The sequence below is a fragment of the Vicugna pacos genome, chromosome 1 (assembly GCF_048564905.1).
Source record: "Vicugna pacos chromosome 1, VicPac4, whole genome shotgun sequence".
In the NCBI taxonomy this organism is placed as follows: domain Eukaryota; kingdom Metazoa; phylum Chordata; class Mammalia; order Artiodactyla; family Camelidae; genus Vicugna; species Vicugna pacos.
In genome coordinates, this window is record NC_132987.1 from 29,972,129 (window position 1) to 29,988,201 (window position 16,073).

Genomic DNA, 16,073 nt, shown 5'->3' on the forward strand with positions numbered 1-16,073 from the left:
CTTCTGCACAATATCTAAATCAGAGGTCAGGAGAGTGGAGATAAATTTACCCAAATGCTAAGTTCAGTCACTTGAGAAAATGTCAGTGGTATCTCTGGTTATGAATTATTATGGATTAAAATGAATTATTCAGTCACACAGAAATAAGTAAGAATATTTTATGTCTCCATCTCTGTATGGCCCCTAAGCTACCTCTATCCACACATCTCCCCAGAGTGTCCCCTCATTGCACACCGTGACATAAATATACAGGCCCATGTACGCACATAAATATATGAACATGGACACACACAGTTCTAAATGAAGGATATATACCTACTATGCATCTATCTTAAACCTTGTAATGATTTTTTGTAAATTGACCCTTATATAATAAGATTAATGTGTTTGAAATTGGATTTTTATCAAGATAATGGTACTTTGTATTTCCACAGAAATACCTACAGAGACAGCCACGCACAAAGTTATAGCCTAAAACTATTTGACCCACTTTCTTATTTCAAAAAAATTTTTCTTTTCAAATTATTTTTGCTTAAGGCAGCAACAGAATAAGATTAAAACATATATTCAATTTGATAAAAATCAGTTAAACAGGATACTGAGCTAAAAACTGGGTGAACCTTATTTATATTCCTGGTTCATCAATTTTGAAAGCAGTCTCCAAGTTCTATAGAAGTGGCGAATATAATGCATTCTAATATAAAACTGAAAAAACAAGGGCCAAAAGAATGCATATAAATTTCAGGTGACTAGCTTAAGCAACTAATTTAGCTATTGGACGGCATATTTTCCTTATATTCTGGTAGTAATTTCTCCAACCTAACATATTCTAATTTTATTTAAGTAATTTCAGATTTAATTAAAGAAAAATAAATACTATTTGGGATTTAAATAGAAAGATAAATTTAGTTGTCCCTTGGGCAGATATTTTAGTAATTAGCAGAGAATTACATACCCAAATATTTATTGGAAATGGATTGAAGAAATAATACACACATATATAAACAGATATATAAATTAGGCATATAAAAACTGTTTTTTAAAAAACTGAATATTTGTCAAATCTCTAGAGAAAAATACTTCCTAAGTTTAAAGTCTCATAAAATAAATTAAAATGCAAAAATATCATAAAATAAAAGTTGGGGGATTCCACTTTCAAAAACAGTGTGCTGGGTAATCTGGACCAGGCTCCTACTGAGAACAACTAGAAAAGCTGAATAAAATACAGGATATATACTTAAAAGCATGGAAAATCTAAAAAAATAATAAAAGAAGTGGCTGCCCAACATCTTGGGAAAGAGTAAAATTGAGAGGTGTGAGCTGATGCAGCTGAAATGCTGAGTAGCATATTTGAAAGCTTCATAAGGTTAGGGAGCAAAAGTTGAAGAACAATAGCTGAGGACGAAGGTCCTGATAAAACACTTCCCTTTAGGTAGGAACCCTGAAGGGCTGTGCCCGAATAATCAGGAAGACCCAGGGGTAAATAGCAATTGGCAGAGAATATAGACTAGTTTTGCATCATTCAGATAACTCAGAGAAAGGCTTATTCCTTGAAGTTGAATTGAAAAATATCTGAGATTGTTGTTAAACTGAAGCTACAAGAATCAGATGAAACATATCCCTCTGTAGGAAGAAAACATTGCCCTAGGATTCAAATTATTTCTACGAACAAGTTTTCAAATACCATATCAAGTGTACCATCAATGAAGACTCACCACGAATGAGGAGATTCATGAGGAGAGAAAGCACCATGAATGACAAACTGAAAACAGCAGATAGTAGAAATAGATCTGTAGGGGCTCCATAAATTAGAATTATCAGGCACAGACTTCAAAATAACTGTATTCAAGAACATAAGAAAACTTGTGGCAAGAATATAAAACTGTAAAAAATCACATAGCCAATGTGAAAAAGAACCAAATGGGAGCTCCATAACCAAAAACTATCATAACAGAAATTAAGAACTCAGTGTTCAGGTTCAACAAACTTGGCTAAAGAAAGAATTCATGATCTGGAAGATAGCACAGAAAAAAATACCTAGAATGAAGATTGAGATTGGAAATCACTGAAAAGTGCTTGAGACAAAAGGGCTATAGTGAAAACATTTTTCATACAGTAATTGGAGTTTCAGAAGGAGAGTAAAAAAAATGAATGGATCAGGAACTACATTTGAAGATAATGCCTAAGAATTTTTCAAAACCAATGAAACTGTATAATTCACAGATTAAAAACTGATTAACTCCAAGTTGGATAAATTTTTAAAAATTTACATTTAGATATATCGTAATGAGACCAATGAAAATAAAGGATAAGAAATCTTAAAAGTCACTGTGGTAGGCAGAATTCTGAGATGACTCCCAAGATTCCTACCCACTGGTGTACATACTCTGTATAAACCCCTCCCATTGAACGAAACCTGTGAATATGATGGAAAAGTCCTCCCTTGATTAGGTTACATTACAAGGCAATGGTGGTGGGATAGTCACACCTGTGATTATGTTAAATTATGTGACTCACTAGTAGCAGACTGTGGAGAGTGATTCTTCTACTGGACTTGAATAAGTAAGCTACTGCCATGTTGTGAGATGACCACAGGACTAAGACCTGTTGGCCTCTCAAGAACTGAGAGCAGTCCCAACCAATAGCCAGCAGGAAAACAGGGACCTCAGTCCTACATCTGTAAGGAACTGAATTCTGCCAACAACCTGAATGATGTTGGAAGAGGATCTAAGACAAGATGAGACTGCAGCCCCAGCTACCCCTTTGATTGCAGCCTTGTGAGACCCTGATCAGAAGACCCAGCTAAACATTGCTTAATCCTGACCCACAAGAATTGTGAGAGAATAAATATGTCTTCTTTTAAGGTAATTAAGTTTGTGGTAATTTGTTACACAGCGATTGCAGATAATACAGCATACTTTGGAGATATTGCGGATTTGGTTCCAGACCACTGTAATAAAGTAAATATTACAATAAAGTGAGTCACAAATTTTTGGTTTCCCAGTACATATAAAAGTTATGTTTACACTACACTGCAGTCTATTAAGTGTTCAATAGCATCATGTCTTAAAAATGTACATACTTTAATTTAAAAATATTTTATTGCTAAAAAATGCTAACCATCATCTGAGACTTTAGCAAATCACAGTAGTAACATCAAAGATGGCTCACTGATCACAGACCACCATAAAACATATAACTCTAATAAGAAAGTTTAAAACATTGCAAGAATTACCAAAATGTGACACAGGACAATAAGGGAGCAAAGGCTTTTGGAAAAATGGCTTGATGTAGGGTTGCCACAAACTTTCATTTTGTAAAAAACATAATATCTGCAAAGTGCAATAAAGATAAGTGCAATAAAATAAGGTATGCCTGTATAGCACCCCAAAAAAGAAAAAGATTGTCTTTAAAGGAGCAATAGATTTGACAGCCATTTTATGAGAAATGATGGACACCAGAAGACAATAAATGTGCAAAAAGAAAGTAACTGCAAAACTAGAACTCTATACTCAGCAAAAATATCTTTCAAGAATGAATTTGAAAGAAAGATTATTTCCAGACACATAAAAACAAAAATTTGTTACCAGGAGACCTATATTAAAGGAAATTCTAAAAATGATAGTTGGTCAGAAAACAAATGATCACAGATAAAAACTGGAAGCTGCAAGAAGGAATGAAGACCAAAAGATAAATAAGTGGGTAAAAATAAATGACTGATAAATCATTTACTCTTTCCCAAGATAAATCAAGGATGCATGTTGAACTCTCTAGATTTCAAGTCTAAATAGCTATAAACTTAGGTTTGTGTGCTTATCCATACTATAGCTCACAATTTAAAAAATTTAAAATGCAAAATGAACAGAAGTTAAAAAGATATTTTCTAATTTTGATTACATACATTCTTTAAAGTCCTAGAGGTTAAAAATATCCAAAATATATGCCTAAAATATGAAAAAACTAACATCTGCCTTTTTAAGTGAGCCCATGAAAACTGATGAGAAAATCATGAATTCTCAATAGATAGAAAGAACAAAGAACATGAATAAATAATTCTCAAAAAAAAATATATGCGACTAGTGAATGGGAATATATTCAATGATAGTAGTCATCCCAAACAGTAATGAAGCAACCTATTTGGGCTGTTAAATCAATAAATCTATTCAAAATTCTGATGTTTATTTGATAAGAGCTCTGATACACAGGAAAAAAATAGTTGAAAGGAATATGGCAAAATCATAGTGGTGGTTGTGTTATCGTGATGGGATTCTACGTAACTTTTCTTTTTTATTATTTTTACCTTTCCTCAATATTTTATATTCATTTAGTATTTCAGTTGCATTTATTTTATATTTTAACTTTCAGAATTTCTCTGAGGTTGGTATAAATTTAAAGTTTTCTTGAAAACATACTTGCACCCTTTTTGATCTCTGTTTTAAATATTCATTGCTATATCTAATTGGAATCATTGATTTAATACCTTATCCATAGCTCTGTTTCACTTCAAATACAAAATAGTTATGATTTCCTCTCTCCAATCCACCACATCATTAAGTAAGAAGTTTTTCCTAACTCACTACAATAAGACACAACATATCCTAGACATTTACTCTATTAAGCACGGTTCATATATGTATTAGAGGCATATAACTTAATATATCACAACAAACAAAAAAATAAAACTCCCTTTTGACCTTGTTTTGACTTTCATTAAGAGAGATAACAAATTTGGAAAATGCTTGTACCACATGACGATGATTAAGTACCTAAATAAGTGAAGTGTTCATAGAAAATCAATGTTCAGTTTCATACAATGGAGGTTATGAGATTTTTTTCTTATGGCTTCTGAATTTTGTGCATTGGTTAGAAAGTCTTAACCACTTAAAGATTATTCTTCAAATTCTTATATATTTTCTTATGGTATTTTTGTGGTTTCAATTTATTTTTGCACTTAAATTTTGATATTGTAGTCAGCTACTTTAAAAAGTTCTTACGTATTGCATTTATTATTTTATCAGCTGGTTATTTGTGATTTCTATATATGTAGTTGTTATGGACTGAACTGTATTCCCTCCAAATCCGTATGTTGAAACCCTTACTGCCAATGTGACGATACTTGGAGATGGGCCCTTTGAGAGGTAGTTAGGTTTACATGAGGTCATGAGGCTGGGGCATTCATGATAACATTGATGCTCTTATAAGAAGAGAAACCAGGGAGCTTCCTTATTCTTTCTCCACCATGTGAGGACACAGTAGGAAGGTGGCCATCTTCAAGCCAGAAAGTTCTCACCAGAACCTTACCACACTGGCACCCTGATCTAGGATTTTCAGCCTCCAAAACTGCAAGAAAATAAATCTCTTGTTGTTTAAGCCACCCAACATATGGTATTTTGTTATGTCAGCCTGAACCAACAGAGACAAATCATCTGCAAATAATTATTTCCTTCTTTTATCCCCATTTTTATATTTAATCTTGTTTTCATTTAATTGCATTAGCAAGTACTTGCAGAAAAATATTATGTAATAGTGATGATAAAATGGCTTTAATATTTCACATTAAACATTACATTTAGGGCTTAGGTTTCAATTTCTGGATAATATAACTGACAATAATGAAGATATCTAATAATTATTGAACGCTTAATGTGTTCTTTGCCCTTCATATATAGTGATTGGATTAATCCTCACGTTAACTCTCTGAGGAGATTGAATTATCTCCATTTTACAGATAAAGAAACTGAGGCAAAGAAGGGTCATGCCAAATGACCAAGGTCACACATCCTTTTCTTATAGCTAGCTTTGCACGCACCATATTATAGTTAATTGTTTCATGTATCAGTTTCCTCACTATTCTGTACTTCCAGAAGTTTGGATCTCTTAAGACAAAGCCTGGAAATAGTAAGTATTTAGTAAATGCTTGTTTGGGGAAGAAATGAAGGAGCTGGTTTCTGAGAAAACAATAAATTCTGTTTGGGGTTTGACAAAAACAGGTTGCCTGCAGAAATTCCGAGGCAGTATATCCTATAGACATTTGAATAAATACATCTTGAGCTGGAGAAATATCTTGTCTGAAGCTAAGATTTGGAGTCACAAATTCCAGTTTAATTATGATTTTGCTCATGCTTCCTAACATTAATTTTATATTTAATCATTAAGGATATAGAAATACCACTCAGTAGAGAATTTTATTTAATAGGGACTCTGAAGTCATAAGAGTGGTTGAGAATACACACGGGGCGCATGTAAAGTAAACAAAAAAGCTGAAGAAGGAGCAGGTGGTACTTCCTGCCAGTGCCGAGAGTATGGCTAGACAACGTGCTTTAGAAACAGGCAGTGTAATTTCATGCCCACACATTTTCTTAATAGCTTTTCTCAAGAAAAACTGTATATATTTTTAAAATCTTCTAGTCTGAACAAGAATAAATTGTCTGGAAAAGAATTTCTTTCTCAGCTCGACAGGTACATCTTATTATCTTATTCTTCCCTCTAGTGATCCTTATTGTTTTTCCTGCTGTTGGTATTACTTAAGCTACAGAAATGTACTTACCCGTTGCTTTATTTCCTACTGCATTATCTAAAGTTGCCCCCAATGTCTTTAGTATTCCTTCTTTGACACAGAGAGCCAATTCATATGTTAAAACCACTGAGTCATCAAAATAAATTAAAATATGAAAAACCCTGGCATGCAGTAGTGTTGCCTGCTCACTGATGGGACCAGTTTTAATGAGAGCAAATGCAAGGGGCAAACCAAATGCAGGAACTGGAGAGTCAAGGAGAGTACAGGTGTAAGGAACAAAGCAAGATGACAGAGTACGCTAGCAGAGGCAGGGCTCCAGTGTCATATATCAGTTTCTGCGTCTCCCCGACAACATTAAATTCTAGCACCACGGTCTCTCTGGAATTCCTAGAAAGCATTTTTTGTCCAGAGTTGAATTTAAACACAGAATAGGGTTAATATAATTCCAGCCTAAAATCAAGGATTAAAAGAAAATTATACTGCCTTCTGTATTTATACCGCAAATGCCATTTTGTTTACTTGGTGGGTTTTTTTTGTTGTTGCGAGGATGCTTTGGGGGATTTCTTTTTTTTTTTTTTTGACAGTAACAGAAATCTCAAATAAGACTGGATTAAGCAATAAGAAAAATGTTTATGTTACATAAGGGGGAGTTTAGAGATTCAGCACCCCAGTGATGTTAACCAGGATACAAGCTCTTTCCATTTTTCTGCTCTGCAGGCCTTGCTTTTTTCCCCCCTTTGCTCTGAAGCTAGTCCACCTCACGGTCATGGCTGGCAGGGAGCATGAACTGGAACAAGAGGCTTCCTTAAACACATCCTGCAGAAGGCAAAGAAAACATCTACCCCAGTTGTAGAAGGTAAGATGCTCGTTGTGTCGAATTGGGCAAACCTGAGATGCATGTACCAATACAAGCCATTGAGTGTGTTCTAGGTGCTCATCCTCATTTAGACAAATCAAGAGCCAGTCCTAGGGTTTTGGATGAGAAATACGCATGAAAAAGAGGGGTTCTTTTTTTTGAGAAAAGGGGCAAGTAGAAGGTAAATTGGAAACAGATCATCTTCTACATCCCACCAGAAAATCTGAGGTAACAACAATAGGCACAGAGTTCGCTGTGTTTCGCAATCCAAGCACTTTCTGTCATTTCATTGCTATATAAAATAATTTAATTGTACATTAAAATATCATGGTTTATTTGGGTATTTCTCATGAAAATACTGATTTTCCCTTAAAATAAAGTTGAGTATGATTGCATTGCACCATATTCACAGAGCCATTCTGATCAGAAAGAAAAGTACTACTAATTTTCTAATGAGGCTGAATGTTAAACTCACCAGAGATCCAGCAAACAAATGAGATATACACACACTTCTGCATTATGGAAGATAGAAAATCTTAAATAGTCATGATTTTCCTAGTCAATCAATGGCATATTTCATTTATTTAAATATTTTTTACAGCAACTATATACTTTATTAGTAGTTTTCACAGTGATGTTAGCACAGAAACATTTTATTTTGCAAATGAAAGCTTGCATGAAATGCTAGTATTTAAGATAAGTAAAAAGTGGAATTGCTCTGATTGAAGCAGGAGTTCCACCTACTTATTTCCCTTTTTTGTCTCCACTTCTCACCATGGTGGAAATCGGAGGTGGGTGGAAACTGGTCTGTGAAGCAGTTTGAAAACAAATGCCCTGTATTATTGCCAATTATAATGGAATGAGAAAAAAGTAGAGGACTTGGAATTAAAAATGACATTGTCAATAATGCTGATTTTTCTGTGAAGACTCATATTCACATCCTTCCTAACATTAATTTTACACTTATTATTAAAGATGTAGAAATGCTGGTCAATAGAGAATTCCATTTAATAGAACACCATATTATTATCAAGAGGATGCTGCCCTGTGAACCAAATATTACACAGTAAAATAAACAGTGTTCGTGTTTGAGCACTAGATAAAGAGCTATAAACTTATTGTTGAAAAAGTGACTTCTTTTGCAGATGCATCATTATACACTCTTTTGTATATAAGGTTATTTTCTTATTACTTTATCTTATCAATTATGTCCTGCAGATCAATTTCCTTCCAGTTTAACTGTGATTTTGCTCACACACTTGCTATTACCAAATCAATACAAAAGAGTATAATTCATTATAAGCAAACATGCCATTGTGTGATTAGTGCTATAGGAAATTTGAAATAAGCCATATTGTTTGTCACCATAACTCTTTTTTAACATGATAAAGAGTTTAGTTTATCCTTGTATTAAGGTATTATGTGTGGAGCTCGGATGGCCTTTCAGATCTGTGATGATTTAAGGAGAGGAGGTCAAGACATTGCCCCCCCCATACCAGTGACCAGTCGTTGAGTCTGGCTGTCCCCAGGGAGGGGAGGTACATAACCTTGAGTAAGACAGCTCTTCTGCTGAGGACATTCCCAAGGAGGGTTCAACTGTGAGCCGACAGCTTCCAAACTTCCCCACAGCTGAGGTAGTAAGTGTCTCAGTCCTGCAGGGACATTGGTGTTGCATCACAAAATCAACTTCTGATTCCAGCTTTTTCCTCTGAAACATTATATATAAATAACTTGGCATTTATCCTGCTTTTTTTTTTAAATGAACTAGCAGAATAACCACATAGCATTAAAAGGATGAGGGGAAGTTCTACATAAAGAAGAATCCCAGCTAACAAATGCAGAAGGAATAGAATCAACATTTTGTAACTCCTCACTAAAAATTTGATTCAGACAATGGTCATCAATAGATGCCAAAATTATCAGGGGCTATACTAAAGGAAAACTTTATAGTGAAAGGATCAGAGTGTCATCCCCTGAAAGTCGTGAATTAATCTTAGTATCATAAAAATGGACACTATCTGCCTCCTACGTTGGGCGAATGAAGTACACATGCCATATATGAAGTATTTGGGTTCAAAAAATTAGAGTCTGACTTTAGATCTAAAGTTAAGTCTACACAATAGGAGAAACAAGTTAAACTACACCACGAAAATGCAACAGTCAAATCCAGAAAGTGGGACTTTGTACAGGTCCATGGACAAGATTTCTTCAATATGCCAATGGCTTGAAAAAAATGAGTATTGGGCATATGAGGAAGAGAGGCTTAAGATAAATAACAACCATAAACAATGTGCCAGCTCTTATATGTAGATCCTAATTTAAACAAACTGTAAAAAGACATTTTTAAGAAAATCAATGAAAGTTGAGTATTATATAATATAACAAAATTATTTATTAATTTTATAATATTGCCATTGTGGCAATATTAGAAAATATTCCCACTTTTTTGGAAATTAATGTTAAAATATTGAGAAGTGAAATGACATAATGTTTTGTATTCATTTTAAACTACTTCAGCCAAAAAGAAGAAAAGGTGGGGAGAGGTGGCAGTGATGGGGAAACGAAATGAAATAAATATAGCTGACTGTTGACAATCATGAAATTTGTGTAATCAGTATAAGGCTACATAGGACTATTAGCTCTACTTACTTGTATATTTGGAAATTTCCATAATAATTTTTAAAGACAAAAAAATTTATTTTCTAAGTTTCATGAGGTTTTTCTTTCCCATTCTTGGAAAGAATGAGAAAATTGGAGACTTTATAATGTGTTTAAGAACATGACTGCAGAATGGTTCAATTATAAATACAGCACACTCCTTGAAACTTATTCATAATTAAATGAGAAATATATGGCAATTTAGAACTTCTGTTATGTGAAAGGAAAAAAATCATTATTCCTTCTCTGATATAGGTTGACTGTTCAGTGATGCTAATGTTGTATTAACATAGAGCAAATGATAGAAGAATATGTTTCCTTTAATAAAACCCTGTTATTCTATTTGTAAAGAAGTGACTGTATCTCAGATGTCTAGCCCCAGGATGAAACTGTCTAGCAGCATTAAAATTCTAGCCCAATCTGCCTTTTAATTAAAACTCCCATTAAAATATACAAGGGGAAATTATACTTTCATAATCCATTTATTGCATATCAATTTCCCAGAATAATCCTTTGATTATATATTTGTACTAATTTCTGTGTATATATAATATATAATATATATTTGAATACTTTGACAGAATTTTTATGTGATGTGTCATAGTATTGACTAGAAACATCATTGATACCAAATTTGAAGCGACAGAGTAGAAGATGTAACCATAATATTAGTCAGGGCCCCATGTGTCCTGTCCTCAGCTGTGAGTCATATCTGTATCTAAATATGCAATCCAGGTCTCAAAACTAATTTCAAATGAACTTCAATTTTTTTAGTTACATCTCTCAAGAAATATCAAGAATCTAATTCACAGTTCATGACAATGCTTGTTAAAATTTGCTCTCTTCACCTCCCTCAGTCTCTCATAACCCCTTAGATTCTCTGGGCTTGTGCTATCCAATAAAGTGGTCATACATGGCTATTTACATTTAAATTAATTAAAATTAAGTGAAATTTAAAAGTTCCTCAGTCTCTCTATTGGCGTTCATGTACTCAGTAGTCACGTGTAGCTTGTGATGATGTTGTTGGACATTCAGGTGGAGAACAATTTCATAATTGCCAGAAGTTCTATTGGACAGCTCTGCTCTAGGGCCTCTCCTTCAACATACCACCAAATTCTTTCTGACACCCACCCAAGATACCATCTGTCACCCCCTAACTTCCTCAGATCTTTGAAATGAAATGGCAAACACTCTGTTTCAACCCTTTCTCCTTTTCTTCCACATCTCAGATCACCTCCTTCTCTACTATTTTTTTTTTAATTTTATACCACAGATCGATCCAGGGATTGAGCTGACAAAGACAGAAAGCTCTCTAAGAGAGATCTAAGCATGGAATCAGGCAGGAAATATTTATATGTTAAGACACCTTTCCACAATCACATCGATATAGTAATTACTATTATGTACTAAACATCTTCTGATGGACTCATTTCTGATGCTCGTAATAGTCCTTGAGAATGAAAATTACTTCCATTTCATTTAAAAAACAAAAACCTGGGGCTTGGAGAACTTCAGTCTGTTACCTACAGTGGTCCAGCTAGGAAGGAGTTAAGGCCAGAGGTAGACACATTGTTTCCTAAATATAAGACCTGTATTCTCTCTGCTCCATCACACTGAAAAACAGTTTCTCTCTGAAGATATAAAAATGGACATTCCCATGGCAACACAAAAAGACAAGGGTAAAATTCCCAAAGATATCCCTTAGATACGCTAAATGAGAAGCCTCTGCCACACGTACATTTTTAAATAAACTCCTTGAGGGAAGAAAAACCTGCTTGATCATATCCCAGCATAGTCTAGCCATGGGCATTTTAAAGATTCAAAATTCATTATGAAAATGACTAAGAAATGCTTTCCATTTTGGACTTTAACACTTTCCAACTCTTCTAGTTTGGCCTTAAAAATAAGTACAAAATGTATAATCAAAAAAGCAGATGGAAAAATGCCAGTTTAACCCTCATTACTGATAGTCTATGCAAAACCATCTGATTTTAATCTCCCCACTTGATTTACCTCATGCTTTAAAAATCCGTCCAGCCCGTGAGGAATAAATACAAAACGAGTATAGTATTATATTCTAGGGTTTCCCAGAAATTCAAATGTGGGCATTACCAGTTTGCTATAAAAATCGAAGTAGGAAGTATTTTAATTCCACAAGCAGAAGCATAAAACGAACTTATTTCCCCCTCAGAAATCACATTAAAAAATATTTTCCTTTTCTGGAATTTAAAGAGAGCTTGGTTTAGAAAAATACAATGATGCATTTAGAAGAGAAAATGGGAAGATAGTCCTTGCTAATCTCTCCATTTTCCTTTTCCCAGTTCTTCAGTATATTTCCATTTAGTCAACAGTAAACTTGTTTTTTAGAGTGGAAATTGGACCAAATTCCAGCCCAGAGTACTGGTATTTTTCTCTTCCTAGCTTAGGAAGTGTATGTGTATCTCTAGACAGACTTTTACACACATTATTTAATCAAGCTATACAACGGTTTTGCATGTAAAGTGAATTTTGGGAATTACATTCACTAGTGTCTGAGCGCTCTTTACAAGCACTATATGTAGTTTCAAATATTAACAACTGTTGAATGGGAAGTAATATGATTTTCAAATACTCTACCTGTTCAGTGGAGAAAGTATAGATTTTACTGAATCTTAATAGACTGAAGAATTAATTTATTCTACTCTTAAACATGGAGTATCACAGAACCAAAATAAGAAAAAGAGACTTAAACACTGAGATGAGACCACTACAATGACTTTCAGGGTAGAAAGAAATCTCATGTCAGCTGTCGTTGTATCTGTATGTCTTTTCACGGTCTTTTCTGTTTTAACTTAGCTAAACCTGAAATATTTTCCAACTCTGCTGCCCTGGTTTTGCAATTAGCAAAGCATTCAGTCCTCAGGATTTGTGAACAAGCTTTCTAATTAGTTCACAAACTATAGAAATAGGTTCTAATGGTGGTCTAGAAGTAGAAATAATAGAGCATCACCAAAGTGAAAGCTCAGTTACTCTCACCCTCTTTCCAGGTCCCACTCAAATGTCACCTCCTCTCTTCCCTGACACCTGCAAAGTGGCATCTCCTTCCCTTCAATCTGCCATTATCATGTATGCCAAATCTAATGTATTCATGAAGAAAAGGAGTTTATTCTCAGGTAATAGCAGAAGAATTGACTAGAAGGCTAGAGATGAATGGTTCAGCAAAGATCAGCAATTAAGTCAGCCAGTGGGATCAACAATTTTATAAACACTGTCGGTCCTTGATTCACTCTGGAAGTCAGGCTGGTCCTAAGAAATGCAGAGCACCTGGATTTACAGCTCCCCAAAACTGCAAGGGAAAAATAATTCTAAAGCCAGAATCAGGCACTGCCCTGAAATGAGGGGGAAGACAGAATGAGCAAACATCCACTGCCCCATTCATTTGGCAATTCATCAGGCTCTGCCTAACAATGAATGCCCTCTGGTTTTCATCTTCAAATGCTATTTGAATTGCATTTTATTATGTAACTTTTGATTAATTTACTTACATCTTATTTGTCCTACTAAATTGTTAGCACTTCAAAGGCAAAAATAACATGTCTTTAAATCACTTACAGTGCTTTGTACAAAGCAAGTAAGTGCTCAATAAAATTTTACTGATTTAAGACTAGAAGTTATGATATCTTAAAGGTATGTTTTATATCACCATAAAATCACTTTCTAGGTTCTTCAGCCATTTATTTTGGAAACCTCTTTAAAAGCCAGGTTTTTGATATTTGCAGCTGTTTTTTTCTTTCAACAGTATTTGATATTTCCTTGGCAAGAGAGGCTGCTGGAATAGTTGCTGAGTATGGGAAGAATGTGTCAACAAATGAGCTTAACATTCACGTAGGGCTTATTTAAATCTTAAATATTTACTTCACACTCTGAAGATATCAGTTATTGCCAAGTAATGAGACTATGCCCAATAAACGAAAGGATCTGAGCACCAAGAGTCAAATTATGTCAGACTGCTTTCAATTCTGCACTGAAAATACTTCAAATTAGACCAGGTTCCAACTATCTGCAGTGAACAAAAGGCTCTGCACAAGTGGTTTATCAAGCAGAACCCAGAGCTTGTTTCCCGCAGCTGTCCCTCACAGGCACCCGTGGGCTGCAAGGCAAGTCATGGAAATGTGATGCCTGCCTTTGACACTAACTGGCTTTTTCCCTCTGGGTACCATTTGTTCCCTTTGGTCTTCAGCTTCCTCTCCCATAAAAGAAAGATGCTAGACCAGAAAGTCTCCATGGTCCCTCCTGACTCTGTTATTGTCCAAGTCTGTGTACCTAAGTCTCCCATCTTCAAAACAGCACCAAAGCATACTTTATACCTAATAATAATAATAATGTCTAACGTTCACTGAGTCTACACTATGAACTAGGCTGACAGTTTTACACAGCTGTTATTATTATTTAGCCCAGTCATATCAGGTAGCTGCTAACTACCGCCATTTTCTATGTGGAAAAAAATGAAGCTAATAATTGTACATGAGAAACTAAAGTTGCAGCTAAGTAACAGCTTACTAAGAGAACAAAACTAAAAAGGTTTTGGGTAAGGACTTATATCCAACTCTAACTCACTCCAGAGCATGAGCTACTAGTTGCGACAGTCTTGCAAATGCCCAGTCACCATACGGCAGCCATGTTAAATTAGTAGACCAGAGAGATCTACCTTAAGGTACTGACTGGAGGCAGTGTTTCAAAGCATTGAGCACAGATTCATCAAATGTCCACAATCATTTTAATACCAGAACACAGATCCTTTTTTGTCATAGTACTACATTTCCTCATAGTAATTCCTTCGTTTGTCACCACCATGTTCAAATGTATGGACTGTGAAAGAAGAGTAAGTGAGAAACCACCACTCAGGCCACCATTATCCATGGAATGTCTATTTCCATGGGTTGTATCTGTCTGGATTGAGTTAGGAGACTTCAGTCTCAATTGCTTAACAACAGTGGCTGGTCAAACTCAACAGATTTAGAAAATAAACTAGTGGTTACCAGTGGGGAGAGGGTAGGGGGAGGATGGGGGTTAAGAGGTGCAAACTGTTACATATAAAATAAACAAGCTACTAGGATATATTGTACAACCCAGGGAATATGGCCAATATTTTATAAAAGCCATAAATGGAGTATAACCTTAAAAAATTGTGAATCACTATTGTATATCTGTAACATATAGTACATCAACTATGCTTCAATTTAAAGAAAAAAAATTTAAGCAATAGTTGGTTTTTATAGGTGATATCTCTGGAAGGGAGGATCAAATCTCTTTGATTACTCTATTGGCTGAAGCAGGGACCTTACCTTAAACAAAATTGTACAAAAGTAGGTTTATTTTTGTCACCCTCATTTTCTCAATACTGCCTACACTTCCCTCTTTCAGTAGTGCTTCTTCTCCCTTCTCAGGCTGTATACTCTCATTCTTCCTTTCAAAACCTGTTCTTGGAAACTGTTGAGACACATAAATGTCCCAAAGTATTTAAGAATGAAAACAATTAAAAGGCATGAATGCTGAGACCATCTGTGTTAACATGGCTTAATTAAGAATATCGATCAGCTACGTCAACATGAATTAGTTGTCTGTTCCAGGAAATTTTGCCTAAGAAAGATAAAGCTATAAACCAACTTTAAAAAAAAAACTTCATTGTTTGCTTCAGGAAATTCCCACAGATAATTATCAGAGACAAAAGTCTGCTCACCTTGGCAAATATTTGCTTATCAAACCAAGTTTACTTATCAAGGCTTGTTTCGAGATCTTCGTATCACAGAGTCCACCAATTCTAAGCTATTTTAACATAAACTTTGCTCAGTCCAAATCAGTTCTTCATCTCAAAAGACCTACTTCAAACCATTTTGAGCTCAGACACCAAAGCCCTAAAATTGTACCACTTTCTGAGGCACTGCTGGGATTGGTAAGGTGGTGGTCTCCCTTACTACAGTGAGTTCTAATAAATTTAGCTTTCCTTTATTAATAGGTTGGTGATTTGGTGAGATGTCCAACAGTACTACCTGTAAGATGATA

The 16,073-nt window shown here is 34.8% G+C and overlaps 1 long non-coding RNA gene across 1 annotated transcript in view; it reads left to right on the plus strand.

Moving 5' to 3' along the window:
• The first annotated feature begins 7,237 nt into the window (after positions 1–7,237).
• Positions 7,238–16,073, plus strand: part of LOC140695920 (uncharacterized) — a 72,146-nt gene continuing 63,310 nt past the window's right edge. Inside the window, exon 1 of the long non-coding RNA XR_012071783.1 lies at positions 7,238–7,373. This is a non-coding gene — a long non-coding RNA (uncharacterized lncRNA). The remainder of the gene's footprint in view (positions 7,374–16,073) is intronic.